The sequence below is a fragment of the Clavelina lepadiformis genome, chromosome 6, assembly GCF_947623445.1.
Source record: "Clavelina lepadiformis chromosome 6, kaClaLepa1.1, whole genome shotgun sequence".
Lineage (NCBI taxonomy): Eukaryota > Metazoa > Chordata > Ascidiacea > Aplousobranchia > Clavelinidae > Clavelina > Clavelina lepadiformis.
In genome coordinates this window covers 18390901-18407902 of record NC_135245.1, presented here as the reverse complement: position 1 = coordinate 18407902, position 17002 = coordinate 18390901, and the positions used below count along the sequence as shown (strand labels likewise).

General features: G+C 43.3%; 7 non-coding genes across 7 annotated transcripts; 4 read left to right on the top strand and 3 right to left on the bottom strand.

The window, feature by feature from the left end:
* The first annotated feature begins 2363 nt into the window (after window positions 1-2363).
* On the top strand, window positions 2364-2445 carry Trnas-uga (transfer RNA serine (anticodon UGA)). The gene has a single exon. It is a non-coding gene; the product is annotated as a tRNA-Ser (tRNA).
* A 2893-nt stretch (window positions 2446-5338) lies between these two features.
* Trnal-caa (transfer RNA leucine (anticodon CAA)) lies at window positions 5339-5420 on the bottom strand. Its single transcript has one exon. It is a non-coding gene; the product is annotated as a tRNA-Leu (tRNA).
* Window positions 5421-8039: 2619 nt separating this feature from the next.
* Window positions 8040-8121, bottom strand: Trnas-cga (transfer RNA serine (anticodon CGA)). The gene has a single exon. It is a non-coding gene; the product is annotated as a tRNA-Ser (tRNA).
* Window positions 8122-8198: 77 nt separating this feature from the next.
* Trnas-cga (transfer RNA serine (anticodon CGA)) lies at window positions 8199-8280 on the bottom strand. The gene has a single exon. It is a non-coding gene; the product is annotated as a tRNA-Ser (tRNA).
* A 1880-nt stretch (window positions 8281-10160) lies between these two features.
* Window positions 10161-10242, top strand: Trnas-cga (transfer RNA serine (anticodon CGA)). Its single transcript has one exon. It is a non-coding gene; the product is annotated as a tRNA-Ser (tRNA).
* A 77-nt stretch (window positions 10243-10319) lies between these two features.
* Window positions 10320-10401, top strand: Trnas-cga (transfer RNA serine (anticodon CGA)). The gene has a single exon. It is a non-coding gene; the product is annotated as a tRNA-Ser (tRNA).
* A 4913-nt stretch (window positions 10402-15314) lies between these two features.
* Trnas-uga (transfer RNA serine (anticodon UGA)) lies at window positions 15315-15396 on the top strand. The gene has a single exon. It is a non-coding gene; the product is annotated as a tRNA-Ser (tRNA).
* Window positions 15397-17002: the final 1606 nt, after the last annotated feature.

Here is a 17002-nt window from a genome sequence, read left to right as displayed (position 1 = left end):
ACCAGATTTGGATTCAGCATTGCAAAATTAGTCTAGGTAAACTTGAAATGAGCGAGGAATAAAAAATAAGTTGTAAATTGTTGTCCAGTGTAATCGGAAAATTGCGATTTTATCTATTTCACCTATGCATTAAGCACAGTTGTCGTGGCGGAGTGGTTAAGGCGACAGACTCGAAATCTGTTGGGCCCTGCCCGCGTAGGTTCGAATCCCGCCGACAACGCCGATATTACTTTTGCAATTTCATATGGATATTCGGAAATGTGGCATTTTAACTGTTTCATCTATTCATTAAGCACAGTTGTCGTGGCCGAGTGGTTAAGGCGACAGACTCGAAATCTGTTGGGCTCTGCCCGAGTAGGTTCGAATCCCGCCGACAACGCCGATATTACTTTTGCAATTTCATATGGATATTAAGAAATGTACCATTTAACTATTTCATCTATGCATTAAGCACAGTTGTCGTGGCCGAGTGGTTAATGCGATACACTCGAAATCTGTTGGGCTCTGCCCGCGTAGGTTCGAATCCCGCCGACAACGCCGATATTACTTTTGCAATTTCATATGAATATTAAGAAATGTACCATTTTAACTATTTCATCTATGCATTAGGCATAGTTGTCGTGGCCGAGTGGTTAAGGCGACAGACTCGAAATCTGTTAGGCCCTGCCCGCGTAGGTTCGAATCCCGCCGACAACGCCGATATTACTTTTGCAATTTCATATGGATATTCGGAAATGTGCGATTTTATCTATTTCATCTATACATTAAGCACAGTTGTCGTGGCCGAGTGGTTAAGGCGACAGACTCGAAATCTGTTGGGCCCTGCCCGCGTAGGTTCGAATCTTGCCGACAACGCCGATATTACTTTTGCAATTTCATATGGATAATCGGAAAAGTGCGATTTTATCTCTTTCATCTATGCATTAAGCACAGTTGTCGTGGCGGAGTGGTTAAGGCGACAGACTCGAAATCTGTTGGGCCCTGCCCGCGTAGGTTCGAATCCCGCCGACAACGCCGATATTACTTTTGCAATTTCATATGGATATTCGGAAATGTGGCATTTTAACTGTTTCATCTATTCATTAAGCACAGTTGTCGTGGCCGAGTGGTTAAGGCGACAGACTCGAAATCTGTTGGGCTCTGCCCGAGTAGGTTCGAATCCCGCCGACAACGCCGATATTACTTTTGCAATTTCATATGGATATTCGGAAATGTGCGATTTTATCTATTTCATCTATACATTAAGCACAGTTGTCGTGGCCGAGTGGTTAAGGCGACAGACTCGAAATCTGTTGGGCCCTGCCCGCGTAGGTTCGAATCTTGCCGACAACGCCGATATTACTTTTGCAATTTCATATGGATAATCGGAAAAGTGCGATTTTATCTCTTTCATCTATGCATTAAGCACAGTTGTCGTGGCGGAGTGGTTAAGGCGACAGACTCGAAATCTGTTGGGCCCTGCCCGCGTAGGTTCGAATCCCGCCGACAAGGCCGATATTACTTTTGCAATTTCATATGGATATTCGGAAATGTGGCATTTTAACTATTTCATCTATGCATTAAGCACAGTTGTCGTGGCCGAGTGGTTAAGGCGATAGACTCGAAATCTGTTGGGCTCTGCCCGCGTAGGTTCGAATCCCGCCGACAACGCCGATATTACTTTTGCAATTTCATATGGATATTCGGAAATGTGGCATTTTAACTATTTCATCTATGCATTAAGCACAGTTGTCGTGGCCGAGTGGTTAATGCGATACACTCGAAATCTGTTGGGCTCTGCCCGCGTAGGTTCGAATCCCGCCGACAACGCCGATATTACTTTTGCAATTTCATATGGATATTAAGAAATGTACCATTTTAACTATTTCATCTATGCATTAGGCATAGTTGTCGTGGCCGAGTGGTTAAGGCGACAGACTCGAAATCTGTTAGGCCCTGCCCGCGTAGGTTCGAATCCCGCCGACAACGCCGATATTACTTTTGCAATTTCATATGGATTTTCGGAAATGTGCGATTTTATCTATTTCATCTATACATTAAGCACAGTTGTCGTGGCCGAGTGGTTAAGGCGACAGACTCGAAATCTGTTGGGCCCTGCCCGCGTAGGTTCGAATCTTGCCGACAACGCCGATATTACTTTTGCAATTTCATATGGATAATCGGAAAAGTGCGATTTTATCTCTTTCATCTATGCATTAAGCACAGTTGTCGTGGCGGAGTGGTTAAGGCGACAGACTCGAAATCTGTTGGGCCCTGCCCGCGTAGGTTCGAATCCCGCCGACAACGCCGATATTACTTTTGCAATTTCATATGGATATTCGGAAATGTGGAATTTTAACTATTTCATCTATGCATTAAGCACAGTTGTCGTGGCCGAGTGGTTAAGGCGATAGACTTGAAATCTGTTGGGCTCTGCCCGCGTAGGTTCGAATCCCGCCGACAACGCCGATATTACTTTTGCAATTTCATATGGATAATGCATATGCATATTCAAATGGATATGAAAGCAAAGGGTGGGTGGGGGGAACTCATAGTGCAGTGGAAAAATCGGAGAACGTCGATCGACAAGCTGCAGGGGTCATGTCCCAATTCAAAGAGATAGGCTTTTCAATGCAAAGTACATTAAATCAAGAAGCTACCAACGCAAAACTACTTCATAAACCTACCCTGAATTTTGGCTTGCAACAAGACCTAGGTTATGTCTGTCTACAGTCTTAATTTGGACAAAATCCATGTACTCAGTTTTCTATAACAATTGCCTAAACTTTACAACAAGTTTTTAGCTTAACCCTTTTATGACAAATACTCCAAAAAAACAAAAATTCAAACCCACACAAAATTTACAACTTAGCCTAGACCTGGATCCAGCTGTTGTCAAAGCAACGACGAACTACTCCACATCGACGTCACACGCGCAATGGACAGGAAAATTTTTACTTTTTTTAATATGACGCATTGAGTGCGACACGGTCACAATCACAGTGTTGCCGGCACAAAATTGTCGTTTTATTGGGAAGTGACCCCTTAAACGTGAAGAAATTCATAAATTTTAGTTATACTTATGACTATATCTATATATAGATATCTATATATATTATATAAGGTAAGTGATTAGGATTAGGATTAGGTGATTAGTAGGGCAAGTTTTTGCAACTTTTGCAAATTTTTTTACAGCTTCCGGCAGCTTCCTAAATACACAGGATTGACGTGACGTGAGTCTAGCCAGCTGGTGGCCTAGACGTGAGTCTATGGTCATCAAACGGTTGTTGGCTCGTCGCTCTGCGGCTCGCTGGTTTGAACCTGCAGCTTGTCGATCGACGTTCTCCGATTTTTCCACTGCACTATGAGTTCCCCCCACCCACCCTTTGCTTTCATATCCATTTGAATATGCATATGCAATATCCATATGAAATTGCAAAAGTAATATCGGCGTTGTCGGCGGGATTCGAACCTACGCGGGCAGAGCCCAACAGATTTCGAGTCTATCGCCTTAACCACTCGGCCACGACAACTGTGCTTAATGCATAGATGAAATAGTTAAAATTCCACATTTCCGAATATCCATATGAAATTGCAAAAGTAATATCGGTGTTGTCGGCGGGATTCGAACCTACGCGGGCAGGGCCCAACTGATTTCGAGTCTGTCGCCTTAACCACTCCGCCACGACAACTGTGCTTAATGCATAGATGAAAGAGATAAAATCGCACTTTTCCGATTATCCATATGAAATTGCAAAAGTAATATCGGCGTTGTCGGCAAGATTCGAACCTACGCGGGCAGGGCCCAACAGATTTCGAGTCTGTCGCCTTAACCACTCGGCCACGACAACTGTGCTTAATGTATAGATGAAATAGATAAAATCGCACATTTCCGAAAATCCATATGAAATTGCAAAAGTAATATCGGCGTTGTCGGCGGGATTCGAACCTACGCGGGCAGGGCCTAACAGATTTCGAGTCTGTCGCCTTAACCACTCGGCCACGACAACTATGCCTAATGCATAGATGAAATAGTTAAAATGGTACATTTCTTAATATCCATATGAAATTGCAAAAGTAATATCGGCGTTGTCGGCGGGATTCGAACCTACGCGGGCAGAGCCCAACAGATTTCGAGTGTATCGCATTAACCACGCGGCCACGACAACTGTGCTTAATGCATAGATGAAATAGTTAAAATGCCACATTTCCGAATATCCATATGAAATTGCAAAAGTAATATCGGCGTTGTCGGCGGGATTCGAACCTACGCGGGCAGAGCCCAACAGATTTCGAGTCTATCGCCTTAACCACTCGGCCACGACAACTGTGCTTAATGCATAGATGAAATAGTTAAAATGCCACATTTCCGAATATCCATATGAAATTGCAAAAGTAATATCGGCCTTGTCGGCGGGATTCGAGCCTACGCGGGCAGGGCCCAACAGATTTCGAGTCTGTCGCCTTAACCACTCCGACACGACAACTGTGCTTAATGCAAAGATGAAAGAGATAAAATCGCACTTTTCCGATTATCCATATGAAATTGCAAAAGTAATATCGGCGTTGTCGGCAAGATTCGAACCTACGCGGGCAGGGCCCAACAGATTTCGAGTCTGTCGCCTTAACCACTCGGCCACGACAACTGTGCTTAATGTATAGATGAAATAGATAAAATCGCACATTTCCGAATATCCATATGAAATTGCAAAAGTAATATCGGCGTTGTCGGCGGGATTCGAACCTACGCGGGCAGGGCCTAACAGATTTCGAGTCTGTCGCCTTAACCACTCGTCCACGACAACTATGCCTAATGCATAGATGAAATAGTTAAAATGGTACATTTCTTAATATCCATATGAAATTGCAAAAGTAATATCGGCGTTGTCGGCGGGATTCGAACCTACGCGGGCAGAGCCCAACAGATTTCGAGTGTATCGCATTAACCACTCGGCCACGACAACTGTGCTTAATGCATAGATGAAATAGTTAAAATGCCACATTTCCGAATATCCATATGAAATTGCAAAAGTAATATCGGCGTTGTCGGCGGGATTCGAACCTACGCGGGCAGGGCCCAACAGATTTCGAGTCTGTCGCCTTAACCACTCCGCCACGACAACTGTGCTTAATGCATAGATGAAATAGATAAAATCGCACTTTTCCGATTATCCATATGAAATTGCAAAAGTAATATCGGCGTTGTCGGCGAGATTCGAACCTACGCGGGCAAGGCCCAACAGATTTCGAGTCTGTCGCCTTAACCACTTGGCCACGACAACTGTGCTTAATGCATAGATGAAATAAATAAAATTGCACTTTTCCGAATATCCATATGAAATTGCAAAAGTAATATCGGCGTTGTCGGCGGGATTCGAACCTACGCGGGCATGGCCTAACTGATTTTGAGTCTGTCGCCTTAACCACTCGGCCACGACAACTGTGCTTAATGCATAGATGAAATAGATAAAATCGCACTTTTCCGATTATCCATATGAAATTGCAAAAGTAATATCGGCTTTGTCGGCGGGATTCGAACCTACGCGGGCAGGGCCCAACAGATTTCGAGTCTGTCGCCTTAACCACTCGGCCACGACAATTGTGCTTATTGCATAGATGAAATAGATAAAATCGCACATTTCCGAATATCCATATGAAATTGCAAAAGTAATATCGGCGTTGTCGGCGGGATTCGAACCTACACGGGCAGGGCCCAACAGATTTCGAGTCTGTCGCCATAACCACTCGGCCACGACAACTGTGCTTAATGCATAGATGAAATAGTTAAATGGTACATTTCTTAATATCCATATGAAATTGCAAAAGTAATATCGGCGTTGTCGGCGGGATTCGAACCTACTCGGGCAGAGCCCAACAGATTTCGAGTCTGTCGCCTTAACCACTCGGCCACGACAACTGTGCTTAATGAATAGATGAAACAGTTAAAATGCCACATTTCCGAATATCCATATGAAATTGCAAAAGTAATATCGGCGTTGTCGGCGGGATTCGAACCTACGCGGGCAGGGCCCAACAGATTTCGAGTCTGTCGCCTTAACCACTCCGCCACGACAACTGTGCTTAATGCATAGGTGAAATAGATAAAATCGCAATTTTCCGATTATCCATATGAAATTGCCAAAGTAATATCGGCGTTGTCGGCGAGATTCGAACCTACGCGGGCAGGGCCCAACAGATTTCGAGTCTGTCGCCTTAACCACTCGGCCACGACAACTGTGCTTAATGCATAGATGAAATAGATAAAATCGCACATTTCCGAATATCCATATGAAATTGCAAAAGTAATATCGGCGTTGTCGGCGGGATTCGAACCTACACGGGCAGGGCCCAACAGATTTCGAGTCTGTCGCCATAACCACTCGGCCACGACAACTGTGCTTAATGCATAGATGAAATAGTTAAATGGTACATTTCTTAATATCCATATGAAATTGCAAAAGTAATATCGGCGTTGTCGGCGGGATTCGAACCTACTCGGGCAGAGCCCAACAGATTTCGAGTCTGTCGCCTTAACCACTCGGCCACGACAACTGTGCTTAATGAATAGATGAAACAGTTAAAATGCCACATTTCCGAATATCCATATGAAATTGCAAAAGTAATATCGGCGTTGTCGGCGGGATTCGAACCTACGCGGGCAGGGCCCAACAGATTTCGAGTCTGTCGCCTTAACCACTCCGCCACGACAACTGTGCTTAATGCATAGGTGAAATAGATAAAATCGCAATTTTCCGATTATCCATATGAAATTGCCAAAGTAATATCGGCGTTGTCGGCGAGATTCGAACCTACGCGGGCAGGGCCCAACAGATTTCGAGTCTGTCGCCTTAACCACTCGGCCACGACAACTGTGCTTAATGTATAGATGAAATAGATAAAATCGCACATTTCCGAATATCCATATGAAATTGCAAAAGTAATATCGGCGTTGTCGGAAGGATTCGAACCTACGCGGGCATGGCCTAACTGATTTCGAGTCTGTCGCCTTAACCACTCCGCCACGACAACTGTGCTTAATGCATAGATGAAAGAGATAAAATCGCACTTTTTCGATTATCCATATGAAATTGCAAAAGTAATATCGGCGTTGTCGGCAAGATTCGAACCTACGCGGGCAGGGCCCAACAGATTTCGAGTCTGTCGCCTTTACCACTCGGCCACGACAACTGTGCTTAATGTATAGATGAAATAGATAAAATCGCACATTTCCGAATATCCATATGAAATTGCAAAAGTAATATCGGCGTTGTCGGCGGGATTCGAACCTACGCGGGCAGGGCCTAACAGATTTCGAGTCTGTCGCCTTAACCACTCGGCCACGACAACTATGCCTAATGCATAGATGAAATAGTTAAAATGGTACATTTCTTAATATCCATATGAAATTGCAAAAGTAATATCGGCGTTGTCGGCGGGATTCGAACCTACGCGGGCAGAGCCCAACAGATTTCGAGTGTATCGCATTAACCACTCGGCCACGACAACTGTGCTTAATGCATAGATGAAATAGTTAAAATGCCACATTTCCGAATATCCATATGAAATTGCAAAAGTAATATCGGCGTTGTCGGCGGGATTCGAACCTACGCGGGCAGGGCCCAACAGATTTCGAGTCTGTCGCCTTAACCACTCCGCCCCGACAATTGTGCTTAATGCATAGATGAAATAGATAAAATCGCACTTTTCCGATTATCCATATGAAATTGCAAAAGTAATATCGGCGTTGTCGGCGAGATTCGAACCTACGCGGGCAAGGCCCAACAGATTTCGAGTCTGTCGCCTTAACCACTTGGCCACGACAACTGTGCTTAATGCATAGATGAAATAAATAAAATTGCACTTTTCCGAATATCCATATGAAATTGCAAAAGTAATATCGGCGTTGTCGGCGGGATTCGAACCTACGCGGGCAGGGCCCAACAGATTTCGAGTCTGTCGCCATAACCACTCGGCCACGACAACTGTGCTTAATGCATAGATGAAATAGATAAAATCGCACATTTCCGAATATCCATATGAAATTGCAAAAGTAATATCGGCGTTGTCGGAAGGATTCGAACCTACGCGGGCAGGGCCCAACAGATTTCGAGTCTGTCGCCTTAACCACTCGGCCACGACAACTTTGCTTAATGCATAGATGAAATAGATAAAATCGCACATTTCCGAATATCCATATGAAATTGCAAAAGTAATATCGGCGTTGTCGGCAGGATTCGAACCTACGCGGGCAGGGCCCAACAGATTTCGAGTCTGTCGCCTTAACCACTCGGCCACGACAACTGTGCTTAATGCATAGATGAAATAGATAAAATCGCACTTTTCTCGAATCACTAGATAGATTCCACCATGTCGGTGTTTCCGTAATCTTCTCCTGACTTTCAAATCTGACAAGATGAAAATGTAGCCAGCGTAGTCTAGATGAAAATCAAGCTAGCGTAGTCTAGATGAAAATCAAGCTAGCGTAGTCTAGATGAAAATCTAGCTAGCGTAGTCTAGATGAAAATCAAGCTAGCGTCGTCTAGATGAAAATCAAGCTAGCGTAGTCTAGATGAAAATCAAGCTAGCGTAGTCTAGATGAAAATCAAGCTAGCGTAGTCTAGATGAAAATCTAGCTAGCGTAGTCTAGATGAAAATCTAGCTAGCGTAGTCTAGATGAAAATCAAGCTAGCGTAGTCTAGATGAAAATCAAGCTAGCGTAGCCTAGATGAAAATCAAGCTAGCGTAGTCTAGATGAAAACCAAGCTAGCGTAGTTTAGATGAAAACCAAGCTAGCGTAGTCTAGATGAAAATCTAGCTAGCGTAGTCTAGATGAAAATTTAGCTAGCGTAGTCTAGATGAAAATCTAGCTAGGGTAGTCTAGATGAAAATCAAGCCAGCGTAGTCTAAATGAAAATTCAAGCTAGCGTAGTCTAGAAGAAAATCAAGCAAGTGTAGTCTAGATGAAAATCTAGCAAGCGTAGTCTAGATGAAAATCAAGCTAGCGTAGTCTAGATGAAAATCAAGCTAGCGTAGTCTAGATGAAAATCTAGCAAGCGTAGTCTAGATGAAAATCAAGTTAGTGTAGTCTACATGAAAATCTAGCTAGCGTAGTCTAGATGAAAATCAAGCTAGCGTAGTCTAGATGAAAATCAAGCTGATTTCGAGACCTAGCTACGCCTACGTCTCTGTAGTGCTTGCTTAAGCAAATAACAGAAGTTTACTTTAGTACTTAAAATTTAGTTGGAACTAGCTTATAGTTAATACACTACAGAGACGTAGGCGTAGCTAGGTCTCGAAATCAGCTTGATTTTCATCTAAACTACGCTAGCTTGATTTTCATCTAGACTACGCTAGCTTGATTTTCATGTAGACTACACTAACTTGATTTTCATCTAGACTACGCTTGCTAGATTTTCATCTAGACTACGCTAGCTTGATTTTCATCTAGACTACGCTAGCTTGATTTTCATCTAGACTACGCTTGCTAGATTTTCATCTAGACTACACTTGCTTGATTTTCTTCTAGACTACGCTAGCTTGAATTTTCATTTAGACTACGCTGGCTTGATTTTCATCTAGACTACCATAGCTAGATTTTCATCTAGACTACGCTAGCTAAATTTTCATCTAGACTACGCTAGCTAGATTTTCATCTAGACTACGCTAGTTAGATTTTCATCTAGACTACGCTAGCTTGGTTTTCATCTAAACTACGCTAGCTTGGTTTTCATCTAGACTACGCTAGCTTGATTTTCATCTAGGCTACGCTAGCTTGATTTTCATCTAGACTACGCTAGCTTGATTTTCATCTAGACTACGCTAGCTAGATTTTCATCTAGACTATGCTAGCTAGATTTTCATCTAGACTACGCTAGCTTGATTTTCATCTAGACTACGCTAGCTTGATTTTCATCTAGACTACGCTAGCTTGATTTTCATCTAGACGACGCTAGCTTGATTTTCATCTAGACTACGCTAGCTAGATTTTCATCTAGACTACGCTAGCTTGATTTTCATCTAGACTACGCTAGCTTGATTTTCATCTAGACTACGCTGGCTACATTTTCATCTTGTCAGATTTGAAAGTCAGGAGAAGATTACGGAAACACCGACATGGTGGAATCTATCTAGTGATTCGAGAAAAGTGCGATTTTATCTATTTCATCTATGCATTAAGCACAGTTGTCGTGGCCGAGTGGTTAAGGCGACAGACTCGAAATCTGTTGGGCCCTGCCCGCGTAGGTTCGAATCCTGCCGACAACGCCGATATTACTTTTGCAATTTCATATGGATATTCGGAAATGTGCGATTTTATCTATTTCATCTATGCATTAAGCACAGTTGTCGTGGCCGAGTGGTTAAGGCGACAGACTCGAAATCTGTTGGGCCCTGCCCGCGTAGGTTCGAATCCCGCCGACAACGCCGATATTACTTTTGCAATTTCATATGGATATTCGGAAATGTGCGATTTTATCTATTTCATCTATACATTAAGCACAGTTGTCGTGGCCGAGTGGTTATGGCGACAGACTCGAAATCTGTTGGGCCCTGCCCGCGTAGGTTCGAATCCCGCCGACAACGCCGATATTACTTTTGCAATTTCATATGGATATTCGGAAAAGTGCGATTTTATCTATTTCATCTATGCATTAAGCACAGTTGTCGTGGCCGAGTGGTTAAGGCGACAGACTCGAAATCAGTTAGGCCATGCCCGCGTAGGTTCGAATCCTTCCGACAACGCCGATATTACTTTTGCAATTTCATATGGATATTCGGAAATGTGCGATTTTATCTATTTCATCTATACATTAAGCACAGTTGTCGTGGCCGAGTGGTTAAGGCGACAGACTCGAAATCTGTTGGGCCCTGCCCGCGTAGGTTCGAATCTCGCCGACAACGCCGATATTACTTTGGCAATTTCATATGGATAATCGGAAAAGTGCGATTTTATCTCTTTCATCTATGCATTAAGCACAGTTGTCGTGGCGGAGTGGTTAAGGCGACAGACTCGAAATCTGTTGGGCCCTGCCCGCGTAGGTTCGAATCCCGCCGACAACGCCGATATTACTTTTGCAATTTCATATGGATATTCGGAAATGTGGCATTTTAACTGTTTCATCTATTCATTAAGCACAGTTGTCGTGGCCGAGTGGTTAAGGCGACAGACTCGAAATCTGTTGGGCCCTGCCCGAGTAGGTTCGAATCCCGCCGACAACGCCGATATTACTTTTGCAATTTCATATGGATATTCGGAAATGTGCGATTTTATCTATTTCATCTATACATTAAGCACAGTTGTCGTGGCCGAGTGGTTATGGCGACAGACTCGAAATCTGTTGGGCCCTGCCCGCGTAGGTTCGAATCTCGCCGACAACGCCGATATTACTTTGGCAATTTCATATGGATAACACTGGACAACAGCAAAATTATTCCTCAAATAAAAATAAACTGCCTAGACTAACTTTGGGACGCTGATTCCAAATCTGAAATCAGAATTGGTCTATCACGTCAGGTTTTCAAGATATGAAAATTCACGAAATTCGGATTTTGCATTGATTGGCACTATATTATGAGGTTCTACAGTACAAGGTATTGTGCAATTTTCTTTCCCAGCGAATTGTTGGTCATATTATGTCACAATGCATGTTATGTAAGATTAATATTGACATTATTTTGTAAATGCAATGTTCTATCTTTTCACAATTAATGCATTCTTGAATGTTCTTGGCCATGACTATAGAGGGGGGGGGGGGGGGGGTAAAATCGAAGACTCTGTGTGTTTTTGCACTGATGTTGATTCACTCATGTATGAGCTTGGCCACCAACACATTAGCACTGAGTGGAGACTGTTCATTGATTCTAGCAAAGCTAGTTTGAAAGCTGTCCTACTGCACAATGGGAATGAAAAGCCTTCTGTCCCTATTGCTCATGCTGTCGATTTGAAGGAGACGTACGAGTCTATGGAAACCATCCTACGGGTCATTAACTACCGGGCTTATAACTGGAACATATGTGGAGACCTTAAAGTTGTGTCACTTTTGCTCGGATTGCAGTTGGGTTACACCAAGCATATGTGCTTTCTCTGTTTGTGGGACAGTCGAGACGATGCAAACCACTATGACACAACTGAATGGCCAATGAGAACGGACTACATTGTTGGAAGATATAATGTTAAGTGCCAACCCCTAATTGATCCGAGCAAAGTGTACTTGCCACCACTTCACATTAAACTGGGCCTGATCAAACAATTTGTGAAGGCAATGGATTTCAATGGAGATGGATTCCTGCATATAAAAGAAAAATTTGGTGCAATACTAAGTGATGCTAAACTGAGAGCTGGAATATTTGTTGGCCCCCAAATACGTGATTTGATCCGTGACCCAGTATTTCCATTCAAGCTTAATTCAATTGAATTAAAAGCCTGGAATGCATTTGTACAGATTGTACAAAATTTTCTTGGGAAGTACAGGGCAGAAAATTACTCGGAACTAGTGGACAATTTGCTGGAATCATACCGCGAAATGGGCTGCAGAATGTCGGTTAAACTGCATTTTCTTCATTCACACTTGGAATTTTTCCCGCCAAACCTGGGTGATGTGAGCGACGAGCATGGGGAAAGATTTCACCAAGACATCTCTGTGATGGAATCGCGGTATAGAGGTCGATTTAACCCAAACATGATGGGGGACTACTGCTGGTTTCTTCAGCGTGAAACTGACACTGAACATACTCGAAAGAGCAAGTGTATAAAGCACTTTTGAGGGAATATAATGTTATTTTTGTCTGATTTAATTATCCTGGGTTGTGTTAAATTGTGCAGTATGATAATGCTGTTATTTTCAATAGAAACTACTGGGTTGATTACATGTAATGTTTTGTTCCGCTCAGCCAAAATTAGCCAAAATCACAGTTATGGGTTGTCGTGAGCATATATCATATCTCAAAAACGTGACGTGTTAGAAAAAATCTAAGACCAGATTTGGATTCAGCATTGCAAAATTAGTCTAGGTAAACTTGAAATGAGCGAGGAATAAAAAATAAGTTGTAAATTGTTGTCCAGTGTAATCGGAAAATTGCGATTTTATCTATTTCACCTATGCATTAAGCACAGTTGTCGTGGCGGAGTGGTTAAGGCGACAGACTCGAAATCTGTTGGGCCCTGCCCGCGTAGGTTCGAATCCCGCCGACAACGCCGATATTACTTTTGCAATTTCATATGGATATTCGGAAATGTGGCATTTTAACTGTTTCATCTATTCATTAAGCACAGTTGTCGTGGCCGAGTGGTTAAGGCGACAGACTCGAAATCTGTTGGGCTCTGCCCGAGTAGGTTCGAATCCCGCCGACAACGCCGATATTACTTTTGCAATTTCATATGGATATTAAGAAATGTACCATTTAACTATTTCATCTATGCATTAAGCACAGTTGTCGTGGCCGAGTGGTTAATGCGATACACTCGAAATCTGTTGGGCTCTGCCCGCGTAGGTTCGAATCCCGCCGACAACGCCGATATTACTTTTGCAATTTCATATGAATATTAAGAAATGTACCATTTTAACTATTTCATCTATGCATTAGGCATAGTTGTCGTGGCCGAGTGGTTAAGGCGACAGACTCGAAATCTGTTAGGCCCTGCCCGCGTAGGTTCGAATCCCGCCGACAACGCCGATATTACTTTTGCAATTTCATATGGATATTCGGAAATGTGCGATTTTATCTATTTCATCTATACATTAAGCACAGTTGTCGTGGCCGAGTGGTTAAGGCGACAGACTCGAAATCTGTTGGGCCCTGCCCGCGTAGGTTCGAATCTTGCCGACAACGCCGATATTACTTTTGCAATTTCATATGGATAATCGGAAAAGTGCGATTTTATCTCTTTCATCTATGCATTAAGCACAGTTGTCGTGGCGGAGTGGTTAAGGCGACAGACTCGAAATCTGTTGGGCCCTGCCCGCGTAGGTTCGAATCCCGCCGACAACGCCGATATTACTTTTGCAATTTCATATGGATATTCGGAAATGTGGCATTTTAACTGTTTCATCTATTCATTAAGCACAGTTGTCGTGGCCGAGTGGTTAAGGCGACAGACTCGAAATCTGTTGGGCTCTGCCCGAGTAGGTTCGAATCCCGCCGACAACGCCGATATTACTTTTGCAATTTCATATGGATATTCGGAAATGTGCGATTTTATCTATTTCATCTATACATTAAGCACAGTTGTCGTGGCCGAGTGGTTAAGGCGACAGACTCGAAATCTGTTGGGCCCTGCCCGCGTAGGTTCGAATCTTGCCGACAACGCCGATATTACTTTTGCAATTTCATATGGATAATCGGAAAAGTGCGATTTTATCTCTTTCATCTATGCATTAAGCACAGTTGTCGTGGCGGAGTGGTTAAGGCGACAGACTCGAAATCTGTTGGGCCCTGCCCGCGTAGGTTCGAATCCCGCCGACAAGGCCGATATCACTTTTGCAATTTCATATGGATATTCGGAAATGTGGCATTTTAACTATTTCATCTATGCATTAAGCACAGTTGTCGTGGCCGAGTGGTTAAGGCGATAGACTCGAAATCTGTTGGGCTCTGCCCGCGTAGGTTCGAATCCCGCCGACAACGCCGATATTACTTTTGCAATTTCATATGGATATTCGGAAATGTGGCATTTTAACTATTTCATCTATGCATTAAGCACAGTTGTCGTGGCCGAGTGGTTAATGCGATACACTCGAAATCTGTTGGGCTCTGCCCGCGTAGGTTCGAATCCCGCCGACAACGCCGATATTACTTTTGCAATTTCATATGGATATTAAGAAATGTACCATTTTAACTATTTCATCTATGCATTAGGCATAGTTGTCGTGGCCGAGTGGTTAAGGCGACAGACTCGAAATCTGTTAGGCCCTGCCCGCGTAGGTTCGAATCCCGCCGACAACGCCGATATTACTTTTGCAATTTCATATGGATTTTCGGAAATGTGCGATTTTATCTATTTCATCTATACATTAAGCACAGTTGTCGTGGCCGAGTGGTTAAGGCGACAGACTCGAAATCTGTTGGGCCCTGCCCGCGTAGGTTCGAATCTTGCCGACAACGCCGATATTACTTTTGCAATTTCATATGGATAATCGGAAAAGTGCGATTTTATCTCTTTCATCTATGCATTAAGCACAGTTGTCGTGGCGGAGTGGTTAAGGCGACAGACTCGAAATCTGTTGGGCCCTGCCCGCGTAGGTTCGAATCCCGCCGACAACGCCGATATTACTTTTGCAATTTCATATGGATATTCGGAAATGTGGAATTTTAACTATTTCATCTATGCATTAAGCACAGTTGTCGTGGCCGAGTGGTTAAGGCGATAGACTTGAAATCTGTTGGGCTCTGCCCGCGTAGGTTCGAATCCCGCCGACAACGCCGATATTACTTTTGCAATTTCATATGGATAATGCATATGCATATTCAAATGGATATGAAAGCAAAGGGTGGGTGGGGGGAACTCATAGTGCAGTGGAAAAATCGGAGAACGTCGATCGACAAGCTGCAGGGGTCATGTCCCAATTCAAAGAGATAGGCTTTTCAATGCAAAGTACATTAAATCAAGAAGCTACCAACGCAAAACTACTTCATAAACCTACCCTGAATTTTGGCTTGCAACAAGACCTAGGTTATGTCTGTCTACAGTCTTAATTTGGACAAAATCCATGTACTCAGTTTTCTATAACAATTGCCTAAACTTTACAACAAGTTTTTAGCTTAACCCTTTTATGACAAATACTCCAAAAAAACAAAAATTCAAACCCACACAAAATTTACAACTTAGCCTAGACCTGGATCCAGCTGTTGTCAAAGCAACGACGAACTACTCCACATCGACGTCACACGCGCAATGGACAGGAAAATTTTTACTTTTTTTAATATGACGCATTGAGTGCGACACGGTCACAATCACAGTGTTGCCGGCACAAAATTGTCGTTTTATTGGGAAGTGACCCCTTAAACGTGAAGAAATTCATAAATTTTAGTTATACTTATGACTATATCTATATATAGATATCTATATATATTATATAAGGTAAGTGATTAGGATTAGGATTAGGTGATTAGTAGGGCAAGTTTTTGCAACTTTTGCAAATTTTTTTACAGCTTCCGGCAGCTTCCTAAATACACAGGATTGACGTGACGTGAGTCTAGCCAGCTGGTGGCCTAGACGTGAGTCTATGGTCATCAAACGGTTGTTGGCTCGTCGCTCTGCGGCTCGCTGGTTTGAACCTGCAGCTTGTCGATCGACGTTCTCCGATTTTTCCACTGCACTATGAGTTCCCCCCACCCACCCTTTGCTTTCATATCCATTTGAATATGCATATGCAATATCCATATGAAATTGCAAAAGTAATATCGGCGTTGTCGGCGGGATTCGAACCTACGCGGGCAGAGCCCAACAGATTTCGAGTCTATCGCCTTAACCACTCGGCCACGACAACTGTGCTTAATGCATAGATGAAATAGTTAAAATTCCACATTTCCGAATATCCATATGAAATTGCAAAAGTAATATCGGTGTTGTCGGCGGGATTCGAACCTACGCGGGCAGGGCCCAACTGATTTCGAGTCTGTCGCCTTAACCACTCCGCCACGACAACTGTGCTTAATGCATAGATGAAAGAGATAAAATCGCACTTTTCCGATTATCCATATGAAATTGCAAAAGTAATATCGGCGTTGTCGGCAAGATTCGAACCTACGCGGGCAGGGCCCAACAGATTTCGAGTCTGTCGCCTTAACCACTCGGCCACGACAACTGTGCTTAATGTATAGATGAAATAGATAAAATCGCACATTTCCGAAAATCCATATGAAATTGCAAAAGTAATATCGGCGTTGTCGGCGGGATTCGAACCTACGCGGGCAGGGCCTAACAGATTTCGAGTCTGTCGCCTTAACCACTCGGCCACGACAACTATGCCTAATGCATAGATGAAATAGTTAAAATGGTACATTTCTTAATATCCATATGAAATTG